This window comes from Cupressus sempervirens, chromosome 7 (genome assembly GCF_028749045.1).
Source record: "Cupressus sempervirens isolate cs-2001-9-10 chromosome 7, ASM2874904v1, whole genome shotgun sequence".
In the NCBI taxonomy this organism is placed as follows: domain Eukaryota; kingdom Viridiplantae; phylum Streptophyta; class Pinopsida; order Cupressales; family Cupressaceae; genus Cupressus; species Cupressus sempervirens.
The window spans coordinates 264,448,431-264,458,266 of record NC_143124.1 but is presented as its reverse complement, the minus strand read 5'-3'; the positions used below and the strand labels follow the sequence as shown (position 1 = coordinate 264,458,266).

General features: G+C 31.5%; 1 pseudogene; it reads right to left on the bottom strand.

Moving 5' to 3' along the window:
* Positions 1 to 1,662: 1,662 nt before the first annotated feature.
* LOC149546460 (putative pectinesterase 53) lies at positions 1,663 to 3,787 on the bottom strand (annotated as a pseudogene).
* Positions 3,788 to 9,836: the final 6,049 nt, after the last annotated feature.

Below are 9,836 nucleotides of genomic sequence, written 5' to 3'. Positions count from 1 at the left end.
GAATCATAGTTTCCAATACTTTAGTGAGTTTGAATGAGCTTCATCTCTACACCAAACTCAATAATCTAGAAATGTTGTGATAAAAGAATCCAAATTTCTTTTCATGCAGATTACATTTGCTTGAAAGTTGTGGAAAACCCTTTCAACAAATCAATTTTTCCTATATCATGCAAATCTTCTATACACATTCCCTACAAGCTATGTTAAGACAAATTTTCCATATTTTGCACTTCAGAAAATTGTGGATGCAAACAGGATCGAAAAAAAGGTAAGTGGAAATAGGATGAATGGGAACTGCAGCATGATAAATGGAAAGTAAATAAAATATTTGGTTGGACAAGAAAGGTCTGGATATAAAAGGAAACTAATCAAATGGTCCTCAATCAAACTAGTCACATTGAAAGAACTTGCAAATAAGATATTATTGACCACAATTCAACAATTCCTTTTGAGCAATTTTTTTCATCATTAAGCCATTTTATTTTTTAAAATGGGTATATCTAGGTCAAGATATTGACATATCAAGATGGAAAATTTCCTTTTCATTTAACAAGCACTTATAATAGACTAGGAATGTTAGCCAATCCATCTAAGCATATGGGTATTAAGGGTCAAGATATGTGTAGTAGTAGTCATGAACATTTTTTTTTCTTTGCATTCTTTCTGCATTTGATACTTTTCTTATAGGTGGACATGTCTATCACAAACATCCAACATGTTTGTCCTTAGACTTCATGGAAAAAACCCTACAAACAACAGAGAAAAAAATAAGGCCATGAACCATCCATACATCTCTAATAGCTTGTGGATATCCCAAAGATGCATAAGTGCATGACTTGTGAAAATGAAAAATATAAGACTAACTTTTATAACAAGTGAATAACCAAAATGATTTTATGTTTTTTTTATGCTTGACAATGATTATGATATTTAGGTTCAAGAATGAGTTACCTCATATAAGAATAACCTATCTGGTTTTGAATATATACATTCTCTCTATAAGACACAATGACCATATGATAAAATGATTGATTATATTTGAAAATCTGATAAGACAATCTGACTAGTTTGATCAAGGACCAATTAGTAAGTTTGTGTTGTTTAAAGCATCTAGTGTGTCACTTAAGTCTAGCCATAATGATAACTTGCAAAGAATGACAACCTTCCAGAGGGAATTGAACCTTCTTATTTATTCATAGAATCTTGGTATAGATGAAAAAACCCTTCCCAATTAAGAAGGAATGTAAACCTAATGTTGCTATTCTTGAGAGAAAGCATTTTAAGAAAAGAGAGATTGTCGAGAAAAGGAGAAATCAGGCCTTGCAATGACATACTAGTGAGATTCAAAGAAACCATACATTGATGATGAGAATAGAAGACAATAACCATCCAATTACAGTGTGATTCATGAGTAGCCCATCAAACAATAATTTAGAGAGCTCACAAAAAGGGCATGCTTGAAAGACACAAGGATTAAAATCCCATCCATTGCAGTCATGCATGCAAAAAAAAAAATGACCACTGCCTTACCCTTTTTTATTATCACATCATATGTTTGAAAGGTCAAAATTTTTACTATCAATTTAACTATGGTCGAAATTTCGATGATATTGGGCCCATCTTTGAAAAAAAATGAATTTAACAAGTCAAAAAGGCATTTGGTCAAAAATGGTGTCCTAATGTACTAGTGGTGTACGCAAACACCACTCTTGAAAATGTTCCCCACACTCTCCTCAAATATATAGCTCTTGACCTTGTCACTTTAGATCTCACAAATGCAAATCCTATGTCATCTATTGAACTATCTCTTTTTTGTGTTGTTATTGCCCCATATGTATCAGATATCCCATGTACCACACACCCCTACACCAAAAAATATAATATTGAAACATTGTGTGTTTAGGGATTAAGTTCATTTCAACTTATTTAAGCGGTTCATCCGAAACCTATCTTTTAATAGACTTCTATATGGACCAAGCTCACCAAAAGTTAACATTTCATTCATATGAAATCAAATTAACTTCTCAATAATACCCATTTATTGATCTGGGCTCTTCAATAGGACCTATCTATTAATATAATTCTAGATTTCCAAATTAATCTAATTAATTAAAGAGTATGATGTTTAACTTCTCCAATAATATCCATTTATTGGTATAACCTCTTCAATAAGACCTATTTATTAATATAATTTTAGATAGTTCATAAAGAGTATGATGTTCATATAAACCATAATTATTTTTGAATAGGATTTAGTGTGTTGTTCATATAAATCACAATAGTTAGTACAATTTTAGGTTTACTACCTAATCTATTTATGATGTTCATAAGAAATCACTAAAATTTTTAAATAAGATTCATCATTACTATGACTTCAAATGAATCACTTAAAAAAAATAAAATGTTAGAGTATACCTCATGAAACTTTAGAATCTACTATTTAAAATGGTCAATATGATTTATTTTTTAAAGAATCTTTCTCACAAATTACAAAAAGGGTATGTACCTCATAGAGTGAAAGGCCATTCCCAAAGATAAAATCTGCGGAGCCTTCAATATAACAGTCTTTAAAATAGTGGTGTCCAATGTGATCATAAAGGGCATCTTGAGCTCCAAGGAAGCTACACCCAAAGAAAGCAATTGTGTCCCCTCTTATTCTTAGAGCTACTATTTCCTTCCTTATTGCCCCTAGTGGAGGAATAGGTGTTGTATTGTATGTTTTCAAAAAAATATTCAACATCAACAAATGTTCTTTCATAGAATTTGAACTTTATTAATAAGAACAACACTACAATTTAGCCATCAAACCATACTAATATCAAACTAAACACCCACAAATATATTCAAATACCTATTAAAATTATCACTTAAGAATCAATTATAAATTGTGATATTTCTCAAAATAATCCAAGATTCCAAGCACAAAAATTAGATATAGGCCAATTCTAAACAGAAAGCATTTGAAGTAAGAAATCCCAAATCTCACCCTAAAAGTAATGTTCTTGGGAATGAAATAAGGAGAATTAACTACTATAGTGGCACTATTGTATATGTCCAATGGTTTTCCATCTGGCCCTAAAGTTCCTGCCATGTTTCCCCATTATATGACTTTGGAGTCTACCCCTGCCCCTTTAAGAGTTACAAATGCTTTTGTCATTAGTATGTTAACCTTCTCCCTATCAAACACCAAAATAAATACCAAAACCAAATATTTTAAGCTAACTCACAAGGTTGATCCAATCCAAATTTGTAAACTACAATATTAATAGATCAAAAGATAAAATTATGCCATTTTATCCTTTTTGAAGTAAACCAACTCTTCAATCTTCAAACTCAGCTAAATTTTTAATCTTTAAATTATATTTCATCATCTTATTAATATATCACTGACCATAAGCATTGATGCAAATAAACTCACTCAATTATTTTCAAAACCACATTAATTTACACATACTTACTCATATACTCCTGCATTGATTTTGATAACAACTCTAAAAATATTGAAGAGAGGCAGAGAATCAATGGCTTCCTGAACAAAAATGAAGTCCTCTACTCCATCTATAGGATCCACCACAAGGTAAGAGGAAGGAAGAAGCTTGTTCTTTGCTTGTTTATACAATGAACGGCTCAGAGTAACCATCCATCTTATCCATTTGGTGTACTCATTCTCTATATTCAATGTCCTTGTATGGACAGGCTTTTCTTTGTTCACTCTTGCATTGCCTTCCACTACAGATGTGAATAAAAAACCAAGAACAAAAAAAATCAAAATTTGTTGTTTCAACATTTTTCAGTCTTGAAACACAATTGAATTTAATTGAAATTTTTGCGGGAAACTGCATTCTACTAGAAATCTTCCAGATTTAGAGGCAAAAGTATTTAATTTTCTCGTTCAATTTTAATTCAATATCACAAATTTTAATGTGACACGTTAGATTTAGTTTAACATTACTTGTCAAAAGCATCCTCCTGGGATCTTTTGCTTCAAATTTGGCTATCTATTACCACTACCTTTTAAAAGGATACTCCCAGCCTTTTCTCCTCTAGTTGTCCATTGTCACTATTGAGTTCATGTGAAAACTAAATCTACTCTCTGCTAGAAATCTTTCAGATTTGGGGTCAAAAACATTTAATTTTCTAGTTCAAATTTGAAGGAATATTAAATTCTTTTATGTGACATGTTAAATTCACTCAATAATTACTTGTCAAAAGCATGTTCCCAGCCTCTTTTTCTTTAGACTTGATTATCTATTACTTGTCAAAGGCAGATGATTTGTGTAGGATAGGCTCCACTTGTTCTATAAATCTTTACATGAATTCAAGAATGCCAGGGCACAACTACAAGAGAATAAGATAAATAATACAACAGCAAAATGAATCAGATTGATATGGATTATCATTCGAATTGGAGAGTAGAGTATCAAAAAGGAATTGTCAAATATTCACTAACATGTGGAACTTTAAGAAACCTTGTAATAGAAGGGCAATATTTTTTGCAATCTAAGTAGGATGCAATTATTGTTGAGTTATGCCTACATGGAGAGCTTGAGTATCAAGAAAGCATTAGACTATTCTGTGGGCTTACATTGGTGTGATGTTGGCAATCATCAAGGATCCTATATATTACCATTTTCTAGGTCTTACTAATGAAATCTATGGGTATAGTAGTAAAAAAATTTTGGTGATAGGAATTTTTAGGATGTTTGTGGAATAATAACAAACCAATTTTTCAAAAGGAAAATGCTATGTCAAATGCAATGTATCGAATGCCACCCCCTCTTCCTTCCCCAGAAAACCCCACACCCCTTTCCCCAATGAATTTGTGAGGTGTGTCCCTAAACTGAGTAGTTTTAACTTTCAAGTTCATGCATCTTGAATATAATGTGTGTACACACACACACACACACACACACACACACACACACACACACACACATGTATAAAAAAAACAAAGAGAAAAAGAATTGCACAACATCGGGGAAATGTCCACAGCTTGGAAAGCCATTGTGCTCTGGAAATATTTCTAGTATTGCACCAATGCTAGAAGGTTGAAGCCTCTTATACATAAATAATATGTAATATGTTTAAGTGCAATTAAAAACAAAAATCATTATGTACATGATTCACTATTCTAGTTGAAAATAGACAAATTCTGACAAGCGAAAAAAGCATTTAGATAAAACTATTGTCAAAAGTATGAATTTTAAATGACATATAAATATCACTATTTAAAAATAGACTTAGAAAGAAACTATAGAACATAATGATACTTCCATTTAAGAAGAAAGAAGGTTTTTCTTCCATACTTTTAAGTTGATAACTATTTTAGAAGTGAAGAATTATTACCCATTAAAATAATTTTCTTAAGGAGTGTACTAAAGGTAAAACTTACAATAAATAGGCAATGTGTAAAATTTCCATTTGCAAGAGCATATATTTTAGATGCTATTCCTTTTTGGAATATTATTAGGTATAGAACATCTCATTACTAAAGAAAATGAATCAGCAATTTTTAAGAGCATAATTGTATTTTGTAAATAGATAATTTTGTCCAAATTCTATTATGGGTATGGTTCGCCATTCTAGTTGAAGAAAAAGCCTAAGAATCAAAAGTGGTTTTTAAATAGTTTAGTCACTAAAAGTGTGCTTAAAACTAATATATTACAAACAAAAAATAATGGTACCTAAAATTAAGCATAAATAGACTGGATTGCCTTGTTTTAATATTGATAGCTATTTCAAAAAGTAAAAAGTTATTGTCCACTGAAATAATGTTCCTTAGGGAGAACCTAATGATAAGACTTCAATATTAGACATGGTAACATTGCCAACTACAAGAATACAACTTTAGATGTCATTCCTTATAGGAGACAATATCAAGTACAGAGCATCTCATTGGTAAAGGAAAAAATAACAACATTTAAGAGCATTATTATAGTCAAATATAACAAAGAAAATGATTTCGATGCATGCTTTTGACAAACCAATTCTCTATTATGAACTAATGCTTGCTGAATTTTTTTTCTACAACCTAAGCATTGATAAATTTAAGGTATTAAAGGTGAAATTGAGAAAAAATAATGTTAGCGAACAAGCATTTATGTCACCTTGCATATGTAATCTCAGCCATAATTCCTGAACTCGTACTTGGCATGGATTCAGCATTGCTGACTTGACTCAAGACTTGGCAAAAACTTAGTTGGACTCAGCAGAAACTTGGCAAGACTCAGCAAAAATAGTGTTTTTGGGAGTCTGTCCTAGGCTGAGTTTCTGGAGAGTCCTAGGCTCCTATGGCTCAGTCAGGGTCATTCAACGTGGAAATCACCAAAACTCGAGTCCTAGAGAATGTAGGAACTATGATTGCAACAGACTAGGTTCTAGCTATTTGTGACGGGAATGAAATTGACATAATTTCAAACATTGATGGAAAAAATTCCAAGCCTATGTTCAAGTACAATTATTTCACAGTGTCATGTTTATACAAAAAACCATAGATGCCACTATTGAAATAGGATATATCAAATAAAAGACAATTGTGATGCCAACCACCTACACTAATCAAAATATCAGTGGCCTTGAATATAAAATTTATAGAACATAAGAAAAATGCCAGCAATGGAAATCACTTGAAAATTATGTGGTGTAATATGCATGCTTCAATAGTGTACATTAACTTTGTGATTGTACACTGAATCCTACAAAACTAGCTATCACACGATGATTGATCAGGGAGGATTAAAGTAATTTAAGATAGTGAATACCTAGCCTCTATTGCGACATTTACAAGGATTGATTCCATGCACCTCTTGTGACCCCAAGCAGCTCAAATGGAACTCGTTCTTACATTGATCATAAAACTTCAATTTTCCTAAGCCCTCACAAATCGAACAAACAATGAAACCTCATCCAAATCCTTTCTCCTATTTCTTGAGGTCTTCACACCCTATTGTTTTCCATTGTTAATATGTGCCTTAACACTCTTCTTCCCATTTTTTTGTTTCCACGATCCTTTTACCATCTCTTTTTTCCATTTCTCCTCTACTATAAACTAAAATACACCTCCTTGTTCAAATGCATAATACAACTATAAATAAATTTGGTAAAATCTATGACAAAGAATTAAATGGACTAAACAAGATCCAAAAAAGATTCAATCCCTTCAAAGGGTTACAAATCTTCAAGCTACATTTGCAGAGCTTGATAGTGGAAGAGAAAAATCAAGCCACTTCTTTGCATGTACAGGTCTATCTTCTTCTTTGCACATGAAAAATTCCAACAAAATGAAAATGATCCTGCACATGCTAAAAACAACAAACATGATATGTTTTTTTGTTTTTACATCTAAGCCTTTGCCAAAATTTTGACCAACATGGGGCTTATATGTAAAGAAAAGAATTTTTTGCCTTCTACATTTTGACCAACCTATACTTTTTTACTTGATGGTCAAAATTTTTGGTTCAAAAATGAGGTCAAATGCAGTAGTGACTATGGAGAAACATTTTCCCCTGTTGCAAGATTGGAAGGAATAAGAAATATGTTTGCATACTCTGCATAGAAAGGTTTCAATGTCTACAAAATGGATGTGAAATCTGCATTTCTTAATGGTAAATTAAAGGGGTTTACATTGAACACCCTAAAGGATTTTTTGATGCTAACAACAAAAACATAGTATGTAGACTACACAAAGCTTTATATGCTTTAAAGAAAGAACCTTGAGCATGGTATGAGAGACTTCATACTTATCTTGTAAAGATTAGTATTGAGAGAACTGATGACAATAAAAATTTATACTTGAATACTAGATGTGGTAAAGGTATTTACTAGCTGAAATTTTTATTGATGATATCATACTTGGTAGAAAAAGTGTACTTTTCAAGACATTGTTTGATCAAATGAAACAAGAATTTGAGATGTCCAGGTTTGGAGAAATTATGTTCTTTGTTGGCTTGTATGTGTGTCAAATGCAATATGGTATTTACATCACTCAATCTGATTATGCGAAGGAAATACTAAAAAAAATTGGACTATAAGATTCAAAGCCTATTAGCACACCTATGGTGATAGGACATAAACTATCAAAGAATGATGATTATGTTGACGCAACCCAAAATTTGTACAAGTCTATGATAGGAAAGTTGTAGTATGTATTTCATAGAGGACTTGACATTGCATTAGCTATTGGATTCGTTGTAATATTCTCTACAAATCCTAAGGAGAATCATTTAATGGTTGTTAAGAAAATTATGAGATATCTAAAAGGAACAAAGGACTTTGGTCTATACTACAAGAAAAATGAAAATTTTGAAATGAGACCCTATATAAATGGTTATTGGGATAGAAATGTTGATGAGAGAAAAAGTACAAGCGATGGAGCATTTTTCTTGGGTAAGAGACTAGTTACTTGGACTAGTAAGAAACAAAATTACATTTATCAATCTACTGTTGAAGCTGAATATATTGTTGCTGCAATAAATTCTACTAGTATTGTATGGATCAAATAGCTACTCAAAGGAATGAAGGAGAAAATTATTGAACCATTTATGCTTTACTATAATAACACCAATGCAATAAACATATATAAGAACCCTATGATTCACACAAAGACAAAACATATAGCTATCAAGTACCATAACTTGAGATAGTTGGTTCAAGAAAAATTAGTGAATATGGAGTATGTGAATACCAAAGAACATTTAACTAATATATTCAAAAAATATTTACCAAGAATTCTCATGAGTATCTAAGAAGTAAACTAGGGGTGATACCCCTATGCAAAGTTGTTTAAGAAGCATGAGACATTCCCTGCATCAATTGATATTAATGACATATGTTACTCATTGATGCAGTTGATCTTACTTTAGGAGCAATGTAAAGTAATCAAAGAGTTCAATGGAAGATCGGTCACAAGTTAGGTGACAAAGGTAGAACTTGAAATTGTTAATATCTGCATGTTGAGATAAAAAGTCTTTGGCATTGTTATAAAAGAGGGAGAAATATGTAATACCAACTCAAAAGGAGATATACTCTTGAAGGAGAAATAAGTAAAGATAGAGAGATAGATACCTAAATATTAGAAAGAGGTAGTGATCAGAGAAAGTTAGAAAGTCGGGAGGAGAATTATTATAGGATGAAATATTAAGGGAGAAGAAGAGTCATAAGAAAGAATGAATTGAATTGTTTGTTGATCAGAATAAAATTGTCTAGCCTATACAAAAGATGGAATCTGCTGATAGAGGGAGATTGTTGAGAACAAATTGATGCAATTAAGAGAATGTGTTTCAATTATTATTTTGTTACAAATTTCAAACCTGCTATCTATTGGTGAGACTATTGATTAATTTATTTGAGTACTATCATTTCTTTGATTCATGAAGAGGATTTGATCAAATGAGATAAGAAGAGTAGCTAGAGGAAAGGTTGAGTTATGCTATGTAAAAGGAGTACAAAGATTAGTTAAGATAGTGATAATATAGTGTAATCTATTTAAGGCTAAAAAGGATGTATACAATGACTAAGTCTACAAGATAAAGGAAGAGGATTTGTTTTTGCTAAGCTTGACTTAGTGCACAGTTGGTTCTAAGGTGCAAGCTTAGCAAAAAATTAGTTGGAACCAACAAAAGTAAAGATTCAGTGTATGTCGAGTAAACATACTATAACCTGAGTAAATATTTAATTCATGTCAACCATTAATAAACTTTAGTATATGTCAAGTGAACTACTAGTAGATGTCAGCCAAAACAATGTGTGTCGAGTATCAAAGGTTAGTCAATTCTGAGTGATAGGACTATGAGTTAAATCATGAATTTGATGAATCTAAGATGACAAGATTGATTTCA